Here is a 21,580-nt window from a genome sequence, read left to right as displayed (position 1 = left end):
TATATACAGTATGTCACTAATATTATAAATGCAAACGTTTAGATGGTTGGATGTTTGTTAATCATGCAACAATGGCTGAACGGATTTGAATGAAATTTGGTATACACATAGTACATTACCTGGGATAACATATGGGACACTTTTTATCCCCATAACCACAAAGTGGGTGGAGACAAATACAAATTTCACTGGGAAAATGTAAACTGCAGCCATTCTTACACTGTTAATGGGAGGGTTCTCAAACTTTGCAGAGTTGGTCACTGGATGACTGGGATTAATATTCAGAGAAGTGGGTGGAGCCTACACAAGCCAATCAAAATTAATCTATTGCTTTTCAAAGAGAATATTTAATTGCTGCCATTCTTGCACTGTTAATGGCACAAGATTCAAACCCGGTACTTGGTCATTGGGTGACTGAGGTTCAAATTCAGAAAAGGGGGTGGAGCCACAAACAGCCAATCAGATTTGTTTCATTTCAATGCAAATTTCTGATGCCAAAGACCATAAAGCTCACAAACTAGGTCATTAACCGGTTCAGCCTCACAGCTATTTTCACCTTAAGGACTGAAGCAATTTTCCCCTGTCAGCGCTGCTCTCATTCATTCGCTAATAGCTTTATCACTACTCATCACACATAAATTATTTAGATCTTGTTTTTTTCACCACAAATTTGGCTTTTGGAGGGTGACATTTGTTGTTAGTAACTACTAAAATGTCTATGTATTTTAAAGAGAAAAACGAGGGAAAAAATGAAAAAATGCACTATTTCTCCAATTCCAGCCTCTATAGTTTTAAAATGAACAACGCTACTGAACATTTTACCCACACATTTTATCTGCCTATCTGTCGTGGTTATCACAAGATTTAAATTATGTCCCTAGTACATAGTATGGTGACAATATATTATTTGGAAATAAAGGTGCATTTTTTCTATGTTGTGTTTTTTGTTTTCTCATTGCACACTACCAATGATTACAAGCCTTTATTTGAAAAAAAAAACAGTAATACATCCTCATGACATACATATTTAAAAAGCGGAGTCCCTAAGGTAACTATTTAAGTATTCACTTTTCAATTCTGTCACTTTTGGTGTTTTTTACAAGTGTATTAGTTTGGTGCAGAGTATGTGAAAATAACAATTGCATTGCTTTTCATTTCATTTGCTGCTAAAACAAAACCACATCACATATGCCTAATCTCTCAAAGACCTCAAATACTATTCTCTTGCTTGTCCCGGTGAAAATGATACCCTATACACATAATCAGATAGCTTCTTGGCCACGCAATACTCTGTTAACCATGAGCAGCACTAATGCATTTTTCAAGGCCATTTTTTGCAACAAAAGTAATACAGTCATTCTTTGTTCGCAAAGCCCCTGGAGTGTCAAAACATTTGAAACAGGTCACAAATGTCACCATTCTGAAAACTAGAGACCCAGGCCTACTGAGATATACATATTTTGAAACAATTGGACTTCTGCGGTTTTGCTAAAATTGAATCATAACTTGGAAAATGGTATTTTTTTACATCTTTTTTCACTTTGGCACAAAAAAACAAACACTTAACATAGTTCTTGTCTCTCAAAGACCCCAAATACTATTCTCTTGCTTGTCCCGGTGAAAATGATACCCTATACACATAATCAGATAGCTTCTTGGCCACGCAATACTCTGTTAACCATGAGCAGCACTAATGCATTTTTCAAGGCCATTTTTTGCAACAAAAGTAATACAGTCATTCTTTGTTCGCAAAGCCCCTGGAGTGTCAAAACATTTGAAACAGGTCACAAATGTCACCATTCTGAAAACTAGAGACCCAGGCCTACTGAGATATACATATTTTGAAACAATTGGACTTCTGCGGTTTTGCTAAAATTGAATCATAACTTGGAAAATGGTATTTTTTTACATCTTTTTTCACTTTGGCACAAAAAAAACAAACACTTAACATAGTTCTTGTCTCTCAAAGACCCCAAATACTATTCTCTTGCTTGTCCCGGTGAAAATGATACCCTATACACATAATCAGATAGCTTCTTGGCCACGCAATACTCTGTTAACCATGAGCAGCACTAATGCATTTTTCAAGGCCATTTTTTGCAACAAAAGTAATACAGTCATTCTTTGTTCGCAAAGCCCCTGGAGTGTCAGAACATTTGAAACAGGTCACAAATGTCACCATTCTGAAAACTAGAGACCCAGGCCTACTGAGATACACATATTTTGAAACAATTGGACTTCTGTGGTTTTGCTAAAATTGAATCATAACTTGGAAAATGATATTTTTTACATATTTTTTTCACTTTGGCACTAGAATAAAATCTGATGACTTAGGCCTCAGTCCTAAAACACACCAACATTTTTTCTACAGCTCATCACGGTTAAAATGATACAACATATGCCTTACTTAGTAACAAATGGTTGGGTGCAGCAATCAGTTATACCCAATGTGCACTATTTTTTTTGCACTAATTGTTGCAGAGCTATTGTTTGTTTGCATATTCCCAGGAGAGATTGGAATCAAACAAAGACCGCACATGACACCATCATAGAAGGCTAACAACCAGGGCTATTCATCAGTAGGTATTTTGTGAGCTACCTTCTCAAAGGAACACTGCAAAAGGAATTCTCACATTGTCCTGGTTATAACAAATCCAAAATGTGGCTAATTTGAATATATCACTTCTCTTCACAGTGATAACAAATACATTGGAACTTACCATTGGATGTCTTGCAGAATTAGAGAAAAGCCAGAGGCCATAAGTCAGGGGTCAAGCAGATCCAAGAGTCAGAAGATGGGAGCAGCAGGGTCCAAAGTTCAATTTTGAACTTTGTTTGTGTTTTCTTTTTCCTCAAAAAATTCAGTTTCCTCCAACACCCCAAAAACATAGGGGTATGCCAAATGTGAGCTCCTTTGAGGGTCTGTAAGTTACATGAATATATAGGAAAGGGGAAAATGCCAGTCATATATGTCCAGGTAAAGAAAAAAAAAACACAAAAAAAAAGAAAAAAAAACACAAAAAAAAGGAAAAAAAAGAAATTAGTAATCTGCAAGTGTGTGGTATGCCCTAAAGCACTTGATAACACACAGTGCAGGGGCTGACGGGCAATCTGGGCAAAAATACCGTGACTCACACCGTCTCTTGTGTTTCACACACACTCTGCATCTTCTCAGGGGGGCTTTTTTCACTTCATTGGGGGGAATTAGTTCAGGGAAATGTCTCTCCCTCAGTCTAATTGAGTTCTCCAAATGGATAGGATCCTGTTGTGCAATTTGGCCAGGGGAATACATTAGGGACTTGTGGACTTGAATCTGGAAGTCAAGAAAGGTCATCTGTTGGCTTGTTGGTGTTGTGGCTGTTTTTAGATAGACCACAAATGCATTGTGCATGGTCATCTGCAACAAGAAGAATGTTATTTTTTTGTACCATGCTTTCCTTCTTCTTCTTAATAAATAAGGCGCCAAGACTTGGTCTGATAAGTCCACTGCTCCCATATTTTTATTGTAGGCGACTATGGCCTCTGGCTTTGTACGCTGTTCCGTTCTGGATGTGGCAAGAACTGTGGCCTCAGTGTGGATGGTAGATAGCATCATCACCTCCCGCTTGTCGTGGAACTTTATTGCCAGGAGCTCTTCAGATCTGAGTGCGTAAGACTCTCCTCTGCATAGTTTTTTATTTACTACCTGTGGGGGGAGGCCTTTACGGTTTGCTCTCACCGTCCCACATGCGCCAGTCTGGACTGAGAAGAGGAACTTAAACAGTGGCACACTTGTATAAAAGTTGTCCAAGTAGACGTGGTAGCCTTGGTGGAGAAGTGGATTTAATAGGTCCACCACTATTTTGCCACTGGTGCTAATGTACTCAGGGCACCCAGCTGGCTGCAGAATGGAGTCTTTGCCTTCATAGATTTTAAAAGTGAAGGTATAGCCAGTGCCACTCTCGCATGCCCTATAAATTTTCACCCCACATCTTGCCCTCTTGCTTGGTATGTACTGTTTCATGGAAAGTCTCCCATGAAACGGTACCAGGGATTCGTCCACAGCAATTTCCCGGTGTGGGGTATATACATCCATGAACACTGCACTGAGTTGGGTCAACAGGGGTCTCAACTTAAACAGTCTGTCATGGGAAGGGTTGGTATGTTCCACATCTTGAGAGTTGTCATTCAGGTGGAAAAACTTTGACAACAGCTCAAAACGCTGCCTGGGCATTATTGCTGGATAGAGGGGTGCATTGTGATAAAGGTCCCTGGACCAGTACATTTTTATCTGGGGCTTTGGGTTGATGCTCATGCTGAGCGTGAGGCCTACATAGGCCTTCATTTCGGGCACGTTGGTGGGGTGCCATTTTCTGGTGATATAGTTAGTGGGGTGGTCAGCTAAAAATTGTAGAGCAAATAAATTAGTTTGCTCTACTAAATGCTCCCACATTGCCTCTGTCATGAAAAGCTGGAAAATGTCAATTGGTGCCTGATTGACAATGGGCACTGACACACCAGCGGTGGCTGTGAAGGGTGGGATGTTGGGCGCAGCATAATTAGGGGGTTCCCAGGTGCCATTTAACATATGAAGCGGTACCTCCTGCCTGCGAGGTACCTGTGGCTGCCTACCCTGTCTGCGCCTAGCTCCCCCTGGCGCACTGCTGCTAGCAGCAGCGGGGTTGCCCACGGAGCCCTCTGCTGGGTTGCCCACGGAGCCCTCTGCTGGGTTGCCCACGGAGCCCTCTGCTGGGTTGCCCACGGAGCCCGATGCTGGGTTGCCCACGGAGCCCCCTGCTGTGGACAGTCCTGATGGTCCCTCATCAGCGGACTCAGGACTTGGGTCCCTCCTCAAGCGGCGTGATGGCGGCCCTTCGGACTCTGAAGATTCAGATCCTGAACCAGAGCCGGACGGAGGGAGCCAATCACTACCTGACTCATCCTCGCTGCTGCTCTGCTGGAGGATGGCGGCTGCCTCCTCCACAGAATAGAGCCTCCTCGCCATTTAAAAAGGGATAGATAAAGATGAGAAATATAAAAAGATAGAAAGATTTTTTTTTTAAAGTGACAGTTTTTTTTTTTGTTTTTTTTTCTTTTGGGGGGGGGGGGGGGGTGTAGAGGGGGGGTGGAGACAGTAGAGAAGAGGGGGGGCGGAGGAGAGTAGAGTATAGGTAGTAACAGATAGGAAGAAAAAGATCACAATAGATCAGTGATCAATAGATCAGTAGGTAATAAATGGCCAAGGAGAGGGAGAATCAGGGATTCTGGGCAGTATGGGGTTAAAAATTCAGGGATGGAGGGCAAATTTTATTAAAAGGAATTCCTACCAGCTTATCTGTCAGTCTGTCTCTCAGCTCCTGTCACCACAGAACAGTGATTGATCTGTGTGACAGGAGCTGAGAGACAGAGAGAGGGAAACCTGTTATTTACAAACATTATTAAGAATTCACATTGTTACTGGATGTAACTATGTGAATTCTTTACTTCCTTTGCTCTGATTGGCTCAGAGGAGCGCTGGCTCCTCTTCACCAAACAGCACGGCTTGTAAGCCGTCGGGGACGAGCGCGCACCGCGCGCACCACGCGGCCATGCGCGCGCACACGCGGAAGTGCGCCTGGACGCGGACTCTCGTCCAGATAGGCTTTAGCTGCCGCTGCCTGGACGAGCTTGCTCGTCCATTTAGGCTGAACCGGTTATGTCATTGAGTAATGGTGTGTTAGGGTTAAAAAAAAGTGGGCGGGGCCATCATCAGCCAAATAAATACCCGGGCAAAGCTGGGCAATCAGCTAGTATCTATATAACTTTTTTTTTTAGAATTCGGCAAACTGATTTTACTAAAATATGGTGAGAGACTACAATCAAACTTGATGTTACCCAGAGCAATGTAAAACGGTGTAAAAATAGTGTCCTCTGTTTTTGCTTATTCATGATACTGTACTTGTTTCTGATCTCTAAACAAGTTTTGTGCAATGCAAAAGACAACCTTCGTAAACACAATACACAGATGTGAATGGTTATTTGATCAATGGAAGGAAAAAACCTGTATCCATATTATCAATGTGAAAAATTAACAACCACAATCAAACCCTTCTAGTAACAGGAGTTCAGTCTTTAGCATTGTTGTGAAGTAAATATGGCTCTCTTCTCATCCTAATTGTTATAATTTAGTCATATTAAAGGGTTATGGACTATTTGAGATCTCCACACTCAAAGGAGTTCATGACAAGACTTTCATTAGATCACGTAAAAAATGGATTTGCTAATGTTCATATGATCATTGCCAGCCGCATGACCTGAATGTGCGTGAGGTTTAGACCATGGACTTGTGACCAAACATTCTCATTCAGTAGTTTCTAGTAATAGGCTAAATTCATGCTATTCTCAATTATAATAAGGCACCCAGACTATGGAGCAGTGAAGCATGTACACATCATCAACCTAACAATATTATGGACTGACTGGGTAGACCTACCCTGCATTCCTCCCTTGGTTATATGGATATCTAAATAGACTATAGATCCCTGCTATTCCCGGGTTTATCACTTACTCATTGCTGAGGGGTTTATGGTGCAATACCTGGTGCGTTTTTGACCGACATACTGCACAGAGACAGTAATGTGGCATCTAAAGGGTTTCTGAAGCCAAGAAACACTTTCCCATCCATAACCATCCATAAGGTTGGCAGGTTTTTTTTTTACTTATTGGCCCACTCCTGTGTTGAGCATACTGTATGGAAGGAACAAACTCAGGAGCTCTTACTGTTGGTTCTCAGCCAGGCTGCACAGCCTGTGTATGTGCCATGGGGTGGGGGGTGAGGGGGAAGCTATTCCAAAGGGCCCTACAAAGAAATCTGCAGATATTGGATCTCTATTAAAGGAACTTTCAGGTGACACAGTTCAAGACCTAGTTTTTTTCTCTTTATATTAATTTCGTTTGCCCAGGCTAAATCTATTGAATCAGCACAATGCTGAAACGTTGCCATACAAGCAAAGTCAAAGCAATTACTCCTTATTTAAAAACGTTTTGCTTAACCTCTTGAGGACCATGGGCTTTACCCCCCCCCCCCCCTTAAAGACCAGGCTATTTTTGTCCAAAAAGGCCACTGCAGGTTAAAGGCCAAGCTGCAGGGCCGCAAAACACAGCACACCAGTGATTCCTCCCCCCATTTCTCCCCACCAACAGAGCTCTCTGTTGGTGGGGTCTGATCATCTCCCCTCCCCAGCGTTTGTTTGTATTGTACAAATATTGTTTTGTTTTTTTAAATAAATGTGCATTTTTTTCCCCTCTTTGTTTTCCCTCCCTCCCTCCCACCCCACAGCCAGCCAATAACGGCGATCGGCTGTCACAGGCTTCTGCCTATGAGAGCCGATCATTCTCTAGTGTCCCATGGGGACAGCCGTGTCACACGGCTGTCCCCAGTACAGCGCTGCTGCAGATCGCAGCTCTGTACAATGTAATTAGACGGCAATTCCGCCGTCTAACAGTCTCCCGAGCGGCAACCGCCGCTCAGAGACTGAAGGCGGAGCTTAGCTCCGCCCACTAACAGGAGATGCGCGCGCGATCTCCTGCACTGTGAGCCCCAAGGACTTCACGCCAATTGGCGTTAGCTGGTCCTAGGGCTGCCGCCGCGGCCACGCCCGTTGGCGTGACGCGGTCGGCAAGCAGTTAATATGTAGTCTGTGAACAAAAGTATCTGAGGCCCATAAGCAATTCATTTTTCCTCCTAAGTTTTCTCCTAGGTGAAAATGAATTTTAAACATTTCACAATTAAAAAAGTACAAAAAGTAGTAGAACGAGTACTATCAAATTGATATTTTGCATTTTCTAGCTTGCTGGGGGTTTAAAATGCATTTTATTGACAAGGTGTAAAAATATATCAACTTGGAGAAAACCAAGGAGAAAAAGGGAATTGCATATGGGCCTGTACGTTCTGGTGGAAATGCTAAAAAAAAAAGTTTTAGAAGATACAGCACTACATATATATAAATTTGAATTTTTCTGCAATAACATAAGTAAAGTGTGACTGGAAGCACAGTGGACAGAGCAATGCAGACAATTTGTTTAAGCCCCGGTTATTGACTACACTCCCAAACTATGGGGCTTATGTTCAGATACAGCCAAATATTAAAGATTCATTTTAGAGGAGTTTTTCCTCAAGCAGGTCATACATACGATGTTAACAATGTTAAACAGTGTCATTGAAATGTACTAGATGTGCTTTCATTGGGGAAAAAAACTGATGCAAAATTGTGTTTAAAAAGAACCCTTTAGCTTTAGTTTTCTGTAGATGCTTCAGGCACATTAATGCTATAGAAACCTCACCTGAATGCATTCTTCTAGAATTCCAGAATGTAAAAGGTTCTTAATACATCATTGCCTAGCCATCAGTTACAATAAACTTATCCTTGGCTGCTTTTTTTGTGCACGTCTAGTAGAGACTGGAAGTTTCATGAATATTTACAGGATTTTATACACAGACAAAAGATGACAATGCATGTTTCAAAGGTAACAGAGGACACAATACTGGAAGAAGCTATTGTTACACCTAATAAAATTTCCTGAAGTTTCAAAGGCCGTATCCCTTAAAATGTGTGGATTTAACTTTCAAAGGATGTTTTAATTAAGAAAAGAACAATTTGGTTTTACAGGCAGTATTAAAGGGTTGTGACTCCGTAGGCACACTTACATGGAGTCCTCCTCCATTCCCCACAGAGACATGAAGCAGGTGCTGTCATTTAGGCTCCGTGCACACTATGCTTTTTTTTGTATGGGATTTTGTACACAACTATGAATCCGCTTTACCCAATGAAAGAACGTTTAGCACATTTTAATGGCACTGTCAACATTGTATGCAATTTGAATAGTGATTTTATTCCATGGCACACACCTCATTGCTCAATGTCATAAACAAAATAAACTATTCCCATCATTGTATTCCCATGTGCTTGATATCAAATGCTTCGCCACTCTGAAGTGAGTGAGTGAGTGAGTGAGTGAGTGAGTGAGTGAGTGAGTGAGTGAGTGTGTGTGTGTGTGTGTGTGTGTGTGTGTGTGTGTGTGTGTGTGTGAGAGAGAGAGAGAGAAAGGGGGTGAGGAAATTAAGGTTGGGACCAGTGCCCCAACATGCCATTCAAGCCTCCACAGAGCTAACCTGTGTGTTCGCATCGGGATTGGTCACCCAAAATGACTGGTCAGGTAACCAAAGCAGAAGTATGTGCTGGGCTTTAAACTAGGTAGAGAACTAGGTAGAGAGTCCATCCAGCCACTGCTGCCCAGTGGCTAAAGTGTACCAGAGAGGCACACAGGTGATCCACTAAGCAAAAAGGATTCACATACTAACTTTCCCTACTCCATCTCAAACAGATCTCTACAGGCCAATTAGGCCATGGTTACCGAGCTGGGGACAGGTCATGGCAGTGCAGGTGGGGGTGGCCAGAGCTTTAGCAGACTTTTGGAAAAAAATTCCATGGCTGCTTTTCAAAAGGGGGGCAGGTGGAGCGGTCACCTGTTTAAAGAGGAACTGTTGCAAAAATCTTAAAATTTAAAACTGTAATGAATAACGGAGATGTCGCCGCGCGGTCTGGCGGCGGGGGCGGCTGTCTTCGCGTTCAGACCGGCGGTTTCCGCACAGCAGCATGTGTCTGGTTTGCCTGGGCCTTCTGGTGCACACAGATGGGGAACTACGCAAGAAGACAGGACCTTTATGCCAGCAGGAGAGGTATCAGCTGATCAACTCCTGATTGGCTGAGGGGCTGGGGGCGGCGCTGAGGAGCGCTGTAGTATATATAGATCTTGCCTGTCAGTTGCTGGTTGTCTGCCGTTGCGAATACTTACGTGTGAGCACTCAGACCTCAGTCAGATCCTACAGTGTGTTAGAACCAAGTGGACCTGGGAATTCACACTTAGCCAGATTACGCTCTTGTTAATACTGTGTTATTACTGTGTTATACTTTAGACCAGTTCCAGGGTGTTGAGACCAAGGACCTCACACCCAAGCTTAGGATTACTGTGTCATTGCTGTGTTATACTTTAGACCAGTTCCAGGGTGTTGAGACCAAGGACCTCACACCCAAGCTTAGGATTACTGTGTCATTGCTGTGTTATACTTTAGACTAGTTCCAGAGTGTTGAGACCAAGGACCTCACACCCAAGCTTAGGATTACTGTGTCATTGCTGTATTATACTTTAGACCAGTTCCAGGGTGTTGAGACCAAGGACCTCACACCCAAGCATAGGATACTGTGTTATTCTTCAGACTAGTTCCCGGGTGTCGAGACCAAAGACCACACACCTCAGACTAGGATTGTGCTTTATATCTGTTATGACCATTTGCTCTGTCGACCTCTCTCTTGCTTTCTGATTCGTTACCTCTGCCTATCTGTCTACCAGTTGCCAACCTTGCCTGTACCCGGTTACCGAATCAGCCTTCTGTCTTTGTACCTTATCTGCTCGTGTGGTGCCGACCTGGCCTGCCCGACCTCTCTGGTTGTCACTCATCCCTCGAGTGTTCAGTCTGTCTGTACTACCCATGACACTATTCCACCAAGTGTCAGTTAACAGGCCTCCTGCTCCTCAGAGAGTCCTTCCTGCGGTGCAGTCAGGGGCCTCTATCCTTTAGGAGTCCCCTGGCTGCAGTACAGTCTGATTCCCAGTTTACCTGGGAATCACTGGCTGCCAGATTATCCCTATCCCCTCTCTTAGGAGATAGTCCCTGCACAGCCGTGGGCCACCTGCTCCTCATCTGTATCTCCCGCCCCAGGGGAGATAGCCTACAGTTGCACCAAACACTTACACTTCATTAGATGTCCAGAGGTTAGTCATACTTGTATTATTGGTGATTCTGCAGATCATCCAAAATCAAGTATACATCTGTATTGTTGATTCTGCAGATCATCAATAATCAGATTCTCTCTGTGTGCTGACACCAATCGTTACAAAAACACATACAAATAAGAAGTATTGCTGTCACTAATCTGATATTACCGACAGGTTTTGGGTTAGTCCATCTCTTCATGGGGGATTCTCAGCGTGGCCTTTATTCTTTATAAAGAAATTCCCTGAAAAAGATTTATACAAAGATGCTAACCAGCCTCCCTGCTCACCGCATACTGTTTTGGCAGTTGGACGGAGCAACTGCCATTTACTAAGTGTTTATAAAAATAAAGAAAACCCTGAGAACCCCCTAGGAGAAGATGGGCTAGTCCAAAATCTGTTGGTAATGATAGATTTCTACTACTTACTGTAAGTGACAGCAACATAGGAGAAAAGTAATAAGTGGCTCCTTTAACTCTAACACGAGAAGTCCACAGCACCACGTCAGTAATGTATAGCTCTTTTATTAAAAGAAATACAAAGAGATAGCCATAACAGCGACAGACGCTGTTTCGGACAAGGTCCTTCCTCAAGCTGTATCAGGCTCTCTCTGAAATACAATCCAATTGCTACTCCTATATATACTAGCTGTCAAAACGACATAACCAATCAGGATGCAGGGTATATGGAGGACCTGATGGGGAACTGCAAAAAAACCAAGTAAGCTACACCCACTAAGATGAAGAGCCAATCGCTGTCAGACCCAATAATTCAAATATTACCTTACCTCCTCCTTCCAACTGACAAAAATGTAGAGGACCTGATGGGGAACTGCAGCTCACTCCCCATGTGCCATGCCAAAACACTTCCTGGAACGTCATGGTGACATCATGACGTACGTATTGACGCATGCGTAAGCGTAAATATACGCGTCAAAAAATCCGCATGATTACATGCGTACAAGTGTCTGCGCATGCGTAAAAATGTCCGCATGAATCCCAAAAGTGGGAAATTGAAAAAAAGCAAAAAGGCACAATCAACATGTACACAAGTATAGAGCGTACAATATGCAAAGTGATGATGGCATGACAATAGGGGATATCAAAGACCATGCTAACCTACATTAGCCAAAATATGTTCACCCATAAAAAATTAATGGTTGAAAAATGGGCCTATCTGTGACTATCAGAAATCAAAATACAGGTTCCCCCATATCATATCTGCATCCCGACCACATAAAAGAGACACACATTACAAATATTAAAGCCATAGATATAAACCAACAACCACTTACACTAAAAAGAAAGAGATTGTGGATCACAATATATCACATGCATGCCACCCCCCAACCTCCACCCATAACCAAGTTAGACCAAGTATCGAAGACAACGGAGTTAGATACAAAAAGAGAGCTCATAGTCCCTGTTCAGTCCACTATTACCCAATGCTCCCAGGCGTTTAATCCAGAAAGCTTCCCTCCTGAGAAGATCCTTCGCTCTATCTCCCCTAAAATCGTTGGGAACCCCATCTATGACTTGAACCCTCAGTTGCGAGACCGTATGGCGGCACACAGTAAAATGCTGAGAAACAGCTTGTTCCATATTAAGTGTTCTAATAGCAGATTTGTGAGAGGAAATACGTTCGCGCAGCCGTTGTGTGGTTTCACCCACATATACCAACCCACAAGGGCATCTAAGCAAATATACAACATATGAAGAATCACAGGTGTAGAGGCCCCGTATAGAGAACCTCTCACACCTGGATGGATGCGCGAACGTATCTCCCCTCACAATGTGGCTGCATAAATGGCAGCCTAAACACGGGAAAGTGCCCCTTCTAGAGGTCACCGCAGGGATAACAGGCCTAGATTATTGTGATCCACAATCTCTTTCTTTTTAGTGTAAGTGGTTGTTGGTTTATATCTATGGCTTTAATATTTGTAATGTGTGTCTCTTTTATGTGGTCGGGATGCAGATATGATATGGGGGAACCTGTATTTTGATTTCTGATAGTCACAGATAGGCCCATTTTTCAACCATTAATTTTTTATGGGTGAACATATTTTGGCTAATGTAGGTTAGCATGGTCTTTGATATCCCCTATTGTCATGCCATCATCACTTTGCATATTGTACGCTCTATACTTGTGTACATGTTGATTGTGCCTTTTTGCTTTTTTTCAATTTCCCACTTTTGGGATTCATGCAGACATTTTTACGCATGCGCAGACACTTGTACGCATGTAATCATGCGGATTTTTTGACGCGTATATTTACGTTTACGCATGCGTCAATGCGTACGTCATGATGTCACCATGACGTTCCAGGAAGTGTTTTGGCATGGCACACGGGGAGTGAGCTGCAGTTCCCCATCAGGTCCTGTACATTTTTGTCAGTTGGAAGGAGGAGGTAAGGGAATATTTGAATTGCAGAAGGAAATGGCAGCGCTTCCAAACGGACGCTGCACCTGAATTGACTACCTGCACAGGTATGCAGAGCTCAAATAACGGGCAGGTTACACACCTTGCATTCAAAACAGGTACAGTAAAGGGGGGCGTTAGCTTCAGCCGCCGTTGGAGAGTCTATTAGGGATAATTTGTGCACAACTTATGCTGAAGCTAACGCCCCCCTTTACTGTACCTGTTTTGAATGCAAGGTGTGTAACCTGCCCGTTATTTGAGCTCTGCATACCTGTGCAGGTAGTCAATTCAGGTGCAGCGTCTGTTTGGAAGCGCTGCCATTTCCTTCTGCTGTACAAAACTTAAGTATACTTCAGGCTAGCTGCCTCCAGGGGTGTCAGCTTGCATTCAAATTTTAGAATTTAGATTAGTGTTAGCACATAATTTGCATCTGATTTGTATTCAAGGTGTGTATTTAGCCCCAAGGGGCTGGGCATATCTCTGGAGCTTTCACTTCACTTGCAGCCTGTGAGCGCTGCCCATTGCTTGCTGTCTTCTGAATATTTGAATTATTGGGTCTGACAGCGATTGGCTCTTCATCTTAGTGGGTGTAGCTTACTTGGTTTTTTTTGCAGTTCCCCATCAGGTCCTCCATATACCCTGCATCCTGATTGGTTATGTCGTTTTGACAGCTAGTATATATAGGAGTAGCAATTGGATTGTATTTCAGAGAGAGCCTGATACAGCTTGAGGAAGGACCTTGTCCGAAACAGCGTCTGTCGCTGTTATGGCTATCTCTTTGTATTTCTTTTAATAAAAGAGCTATACATTACTGACGTGGTGCTGTGGACTTCTCGTGTTGGATTTTGCTGACCCTCTGAGGGCTATTGGGTCTTTCCACTCTAGCACACGTCTGTCCCCATTCGGGTGCTGGTCTATCCAGTTTCTATGTCTATGGCCCACGACGTTGGCACCATGGGTGACACAGAAGGAAGCCTTGCTGCTATTACCTTGGCTTACACCAATGACCAAGCTATCCGAGTTATGTCTGAAGCTGCCGGAGGAGTGTCCTTTCTACAACAACCAGACCATCTCTTTTTAAAAAGAGAATTGGAACAACTCAATCGCAGACGCATTGATTACGATATCCATGCCAAAACTTTAGCGGAATACCACCGCGTCGGACGCATTCCAAGGCAGATGAGGGCCAATGTGCCTCCAGTGTTATTTCCAAAAGATGGCGAGTTCTGTACTGGGTGGGAGCATATCTGGAACAAGGCGGCATTTGATGCCATGGTACATCTTGTTATCAGAATACAACGTGAGTTGTCCACCTTGGATGATAAGATCGCCAAAATGTGTACTGACCTCAAAACATTGCTGTCTGTGGAGGAATTTACCGGTTTCCAGGAGCAATTGAAATCGAAATTAGAGATCTATCAATCGATGGCAGAGGTGGAGAAAAGAGAGAAGTTCCAGAGAGATAGTAATGACTACACGTCTGGCTTTGTGTATGCGTGGCAAAAAGTCTCATTTGGTAGAGGCAGAAGGCCTCCTGTATCAAAACCAAAGAAACCTCGACATACATCTAAACGGGCACCTAGATCTGGTGGAGGTGATAATTCTACTGATGCCCCGATGTCGTCTGATGATAGCGCTGCTAGTGGCTCCCAACGAAAAAACGACGTGGTGGTAAGCGATTCAAGCGGAAACAACAACGACGGAGTACGCATGCCATCATCCAACAGGATGAACTTGAGAGAACGAAAGAATCAGACCCTCCGTTAGTTGTAAATATATCCAGTTATCAACTGAATGACACGGAGTTACGAGTATTGAACCATGGCCTTGGATTTTGTCCAACCAATCCGCCTGACTTTTTCCTCATTGAACAAGAGTGTTTCCGTTTTTTACGCAACGTCAAACTTAAAGTTTTTTTCGCTAATAATTCCTTTTTGTCTAGACCTCGATCCTCTGAGGAGGGAACTTTTTCAGCTAGAGAATTTGGCCTGAGAAATAAAAGTTCTTTTTCTCCGCCAAGCAACCCTGCAATTGACATGTTCGCTTCAAGAATTCTGGAAGATATACAATCTCTGGAGCGCAATTTTCGTAGTGGACATTTACAATATAGGTCCAACATGAATCAATCTGACAAGATTGCTCTTCAGAGACTGCAGGCGAATTCTCACATCACTATTAGGGCGGCTGATAAGGGGGGAGCAGTGGTGGTCCTAGATACGAGCTACTATAAGGATGAAATTTCCTCTCAATTGAGTCAATCTGATGTCTATAAGAGACTAACTGGTGATCCTATTCACCATATACGCAGAAGAATACAGACTGCCTTAGATCAGGCCTATTCTAGAAATATCATAGATGAGGATATGCGTAGGTTTCTACTATGTGACCACCCTGCAACCCCCCAATTCTATACGCTACCGAAAATCCATAATAAACCTACTCCAGCCACCGGGGAGACCCATTGTGGCTGGGGTGGGTTCAATTTTTGTCCCTTTGGCCAAATTTTTGGATAAGTTATTGCAACCGTTTGTTGTATTATTAGATTCATATCTCAAGGATACAACCATGTTCCTTGATAAGCTGAAGTTGTTGAATGTCGGATCTTCTGATGTTTATTTGGTAACTCTTGATGTAGAAAGCCTCTATACCTCCATCCCACACGATGGGGGTGTGGAGGCTGTGGATTGGTTCTTACTTACCCAATCGGATCTCTCTGAGGGGCAGAGAAAATTTGCTATTTCTCTACTTAAGATTATATTGGAGGAAAACTATTTTGTCTTTGAGGGCGTATACTATCAACAGTGCAGGGGGACCGCCATGGGATCAAATGTTGCCCCCTCCTACGCAAACCTTTATATGGGCCTTTATGAGGAGGCATTTGTTTACACTCATGAATATTATCGTAGGCATGTTGTGTGCTGGTTACGATATATCGATGATATATTTTGCGTATGGAGGGGGCCCCAGGAGGCCCTGGCGGTCTTCCTTAATGATCTTCATGAGAGCTGTCCGAGCATCCGATTGACGGCGCATGTGCACTCCGATCGTGTTGCCTTCTTGGACACTATGGTAATCCGTTCTGGAATGACATTCCAAACTGATCTATTTGTCAAACCAACTGACCGAAATTCTTTGCTGGAATTTACCAGCTTTCATCCTAAATCTACCAGTGAACATATTCCGGGTGGCCAGTTGGGTAGAGTCAGGAGGATTGTCTCGAATCCTGCCGTCAGGGAGACCCGTATTGTGGAAATGAGGGATAAGTTTAGGCGTAGAGGTTATCCTGAATATACCTTAGATGAATTGCCTTCACGTAGGAAACGTTCTTCCGGGCCAAGACTCCCCTTTGTTTCCCGATACAATACCTGCAGCAATCAGCTGGGGTCTATTGTGAGGAAACATTGGGGCCTCTTGAAAGAATCCTTTCCTCATATTGAGGAGTTCCGCTATCCGCCCCTTTTTTCATTTAAGCGGGCCCCTACAGTGAGAGATAAAATTAAATCTAGGCCTGTTATCCCTGCGGTGACCTCTAGAAGGGGCACTTTCCCGTGTTTAGGCTGCCATTTATGCAGCCACATTGTGAGGGGAGATACGTTCGCGCATCCATCCAGGTGTGAGAGGTTCTCTATACGGGGCCTCTACACCTGTGATTCTTCATATGTTGTATATTTGCTTAGATGCCCTTGTGGGTTGGTATATGTGGGTGAAACCACACAACGGCTGCGCGAACGTATCTCCTCTCACAAATCTGCTATTAGAACACTTAATATGGAACAAGCTGTTTCTCAGCATTTTACTGTGTGCCGCCATACGGTCTCGCAACTGAGGGTTCAAGTCATAGATGGGGTTCCCAACGATTTTAGGGGAGATAGAGCGAAGGATCTTCTCAGGAGGGAAGCTTTCTGGATTAAACGCCTGGGAGCATTGGGTAATAGTGGACTGAACAGGGACTATGATCTCTCTTTTTGTATCTAACTCCGTTGTCTTCGATACTTGGTCTAACTTGGTTATGGGTGGAGGTTGGGGGGTGGCATGCATGTGATATATTGTGATCCACAATCTCTTTCTTTTTAGTGTAAGTGGTTGTTGGTTTATATCTATGGCTTTAATATTTGTAATGTGTGTCTCTTTTATGTGGTCGGGATGCAGATATGATATGGGGGAACCTGTATTTTGATTTCTGATAGTCACAGATAGGCCCATTTTTCAACCATTAATTTTTTATGGGTGAACATATTTTGGCTAATGTAGGTTAGCATGGTCTTTGATATCCCCTATTGTCATGCCATCATCACTTTGCATATTGTACGCTCTATACTTGTGTACATGTTGATTGTGCCTTTTTGCTTTTTTTCAATTTCCCACTTTTGGGATTCATGCGGACATTTTTACGCATGCGCAGACACTTGTACGCATGTAATCATGCGGATTTTTTGACGCGTATATTTACGTTTACGCATGCGTCAATGCGTACGTCATGATGTCACCATGACGTTCCAGGAAGTGTTTTGGCATGGCACACGGGGAGTGAGCTGCAGTTCCCCATCAGGTCCTCTACATTTTTGTCATTTGGAAGGAGGAGGTAAGGGAATATTTGAATTATTGGGTCTGACAGCGATTGGCTCTTCATCTTAGTGGGTGTAGCTTACTTGGTTTTTTTGCAGTTCCCCATCAGGTCCTCCATATACCCTGCATCCTGATTGGTTATGTCGTTTTGACAGCTAGTATATATAGGAGTAGCAATTGGATTGTATTTCAGAGAGAGCCTGATACAGCTTGAGGAAGGACCTTGTCCGAAACAGCGTCTGTCGCTGTTATGGCTATCTCTTTGTATTTCTTTTAATAAAAGAGCTATACATTACTGACGTGGTGCTGTGGACTTCTCGTGTTGGATTTTGCTGACCCTCTGAGGGCTATTGGGTCTTTCCACTCTAGCACACGTCTGTCCCCATTCGGGTGCTGGTCTATCCAGCTCCTTTAACTCTGGAAGAAACATACTTCTTATTTGTATACGTTTACATGTATTTTAAATTTTAAGGTTTTTGCGACAGAGGTCCTTTAATGAATCACGGCCATGCAAGTAGGTGATTAACCCAGAGACCCCTCCCAATCCCGCATCATTATGGAAGAGCCTGACATGACAGGCTCTGTGCTTTATACTGGAAGTACTCTTTAAGATGGGTTTGGGTTTTCTCCACAATTATTCTTGTATTGAGTGTATGCTTTAAATTTTCACTGAGTAAGTAAAAAGCACACAATTCACTAAACAATACAAGTCTAGGCATGAGATATAAGATAGACAATTGAAGAGTACCTAAATTATAAGTTACAGAGCGCTTTAAACCTAACAAGTTGCTAAATTAGATTAAATCACACATAATAAAGTATGATTTTCTCACCCCCAGGGTCTGTATTCCACAAATGGACTTGAAATCCCCACCACCTGTCCACCTGTCAGAAATTGGGCCCTGAATTTTTTTTCTTTCCTAGCCATGAGCGATGAGCGCAAATTATACTGGAGGATTGATGTCATGACTCCATCCCCCCCCCCTCCCCCCCTCCCCACGTCCTGCTCCCAGCCCACACCCACTGTGAAAAGAGACATAATCTGATCCAGGCAGGAAGACATCTGGGATAAGTTATATAATATTATATATAGTAAATTATAGCATGTTGTCTCAGATTTCTAATCTTTATAATCACTCTGCTCTGTTTCTTACTTCTTCCCCAAGTGCTGTAGCAAAATAAGCCTGGCTTTTATAATGTCATCAGTCCAGCCCACAATCTGTACAGAGCATGTGCGGGATTTCACACGTATATTTGCATAATGGGAAGGGCACAAGGCTGGAGTGAAGGTCAAAATCCTGGAGGGGAGGACACAATGCTGAGGGTGTACTTGCAAGGGCACCAGCATGAGGAGTAAGAAGGAGGTGCTACTACAGATATAAATGTGTTTCTATGATGTATCAGATTTACAGACTACCCAGCAAGCTCATGGTGAACCAGAACGCATTGGAGTGTGTACAATGACTAAAAAGCACTCTTACTAAAATGCTATGGAAAACAAAAATGTGCTTTCTTAAAGGAATACTGGAATACTGTAGGGGGGTTGGGGGAAAATGAGTTGAACTTACCCGGGGCTTCTAATGGTCCCCCACAGACATTCTGTGCCCGCGCAGCCACTCCCCAATGCTCCGGCCCCGCCTCCGGTTCACTTCTGGAATTTCAGACTTTAAAGTCTGAAAAACACTGTGCCTGCGTTGCCGTGTCCTCACTCCCGCTGATGGCACCAGGAGCGTACTGCACAGGCTCAGTATGGTCTGTGCCTGCGCAGTACACTTCTGGTGACATCAGCGGGAGCGAGGACAAGGCAACACAGGCGCAGTGGTTTTCACACCTTAAAGTCTGAAATTCCAGAAGTGAACCGGAGGCGGGCCGGAGCATCAGTGAGTGGCTGCGCCAACACAGGATGTCTGCGGGGGACCATTAGAAGCCCCGGGTAAGTTCAACTCATTTTCCCCCGACCCCCCTACAGTATACCTTTAAAACAGAAAGTATTTGCAATAATGCAGGTTGGAGTGAGCGCCAAGATGTCTCCCAGTGCATCACTGCTGAAATATGCAAATTCCCCATTGTTGTCCATGTGGGCTAAACCAAAATTCCCCAACCCAGTTCTCAAGGCCCACTAACAGTACATGTTTTGAAGGATCCCACAAACATTAACAGATGGGGTAATTAGTGTCTCAGCAAAGCTCATTAACCACTTCTGTGGATTTCCACAAAACATGCACTCTTGGTGGGCCCTGAGGACAGGGTTGGGGAACACTGGGTTAAACTGTATGTTCTTCTAACTGTACACAGTGCATAGACTATATATGTATTGCGATACAAGTTTTTGTGACCATAGGTAGTCTAAAGAAAATCTGTAACGAAAAAACGTCCCCTGCGGGGTACTCAACTCGGGTGGGGGAAGCCTCCGGATCCAATTGAGGCTTCCCCCGTCCTCCTCGGTCCCACGGTGGCGGCAAAAATCCTCCCGGAGCGGCGGTGATGTAAATATTTACCTCCGTGGCTCCAGCGCAGGCGTAGTATCCGCTCTTCCCACGGAGATAGGCGGAAATAGCCGATCTTCGTTGGGCCGCTCTACTGCGCAGGCGCAAGTCTTCTGTGCCTGCGCAGTAGAGCGGACCCGACGGAGATCGGCTATTTCCGCCTATCTCCACCAGAAGAGCCGAAACAGTGCCCCCGCTGGAGTCTAGAAAGATAAATATTGAACAAGTTGTCGGATTTGTCATGCCAGCTTTGAAGGGCTGCAGCGAGACCCCCGAGGGACAGAGGAGGATGGGGAAGCCTCATTAGGATGCTGAGACTTCCCCCTCCCGAGGTGAGTACCCCCCAGGGGACGTTTTTCTCGTTACAGTGTCTCTTTAAAAGATCTCTGGCAATTAACTAATACCTTAATTATGTGATTCAAACAGACATTCAGAGCTGCCACCTTGGCAAAAGTCTCATTTGGCCGTTTGGCATTCCGAATCTTTAGCATCAAGGATGCCCAATTGACTCCTTAGCACATTATTCTCCTCCTCACTCTGCTGACCGAAAGCCACTCCACTGTGCGCAGCACGTCATCCCTCCTCCTTCACCGTTTTCAACATGTGTCACTAGCCTCTAGGCTAGCAATGCATCTGTACAGCATTTGGCCCTGGACTGTAGATGAACTGGCAACAAAAATTTTACATTTGTACCAGGATTTAAAGAGGAACTTTAACCAAGGTTTGAACTCTATCCCAATCAGTAGCCGATACCCTCTTTCCTACAAGAAGTCTTTACAGGGCTAATACCACTCATTTCTTGATCTTTCTTCTATTTGTGAACTTTTCGCTTTGCAATGTATTGATTTATTTTTTCTCCCCTACTACTATTTTTCGGTAAAGGTGAGAAAACAGTGTGGTATAGTTTCAATGGGACTAAAACAGACTGATGACACATTATTACTAATACTGTATATGTCATTTTTTTCTTACTTTCAAATTAGCATAGTTAAGATTGATACTAGAAGTGAATAAGATACTGTATCATCAGCATACTTTACAGGAATACAGTACTATATAATGTATGTATTGTTTATTAAAAAAAAAAGAGAAAAAGACACATACACTTTGCTAATGTTTCCCCTGCTATCTCTATAAGAAGATAATTTTGGTTATCACCTGGCCTTCAAAATAATCAGCAGATTAATGCACACCTGAAGTAAGAGAACTATAGAAGCTGACATATATGTATTCCCTTACAATACAGATTGCCTGGCTGTCCTGCTGATCCTCTGCCTCTAATACTTTTAGCCATAGACCCTGAACAAGTATGCAGATCA

General features: G+C 43.6%; 1 protein-coding gene across 4 annotated transcripts in view; it reads right to left on the bottom strand.

The window, feature by feature from the left end:
- The window catches only part of ULK4 (unc-51 like kinase 4), an 892,004-nt gene that overhangs the window by 518,906 nt on the left and 351,518 nt on the right, over positions 1-21,580 (bottom strand). The window lies entirely within an intron of this gene.

This window comes from Hyperolius riggenbachi, chromosome 5 (genome assembly GCF_040937935.1).
Source record: "Hyperolius riggenbachi isolate aHypRig1 chromosome 5, aHypRig1.pri, whole genome shotgun sequence".
Classification (NCBI taxonomy): Eukaryota; Metazoa; Chordata; class Amphibia; order Anura; family Hyperoliidae; genus Hyperolius; species Hyperolius riggenbachi.
Note: the sequence above shows the minus strand (reverse complement) of the source record. Positions and strands in the feature narration are given on the sequence as shown.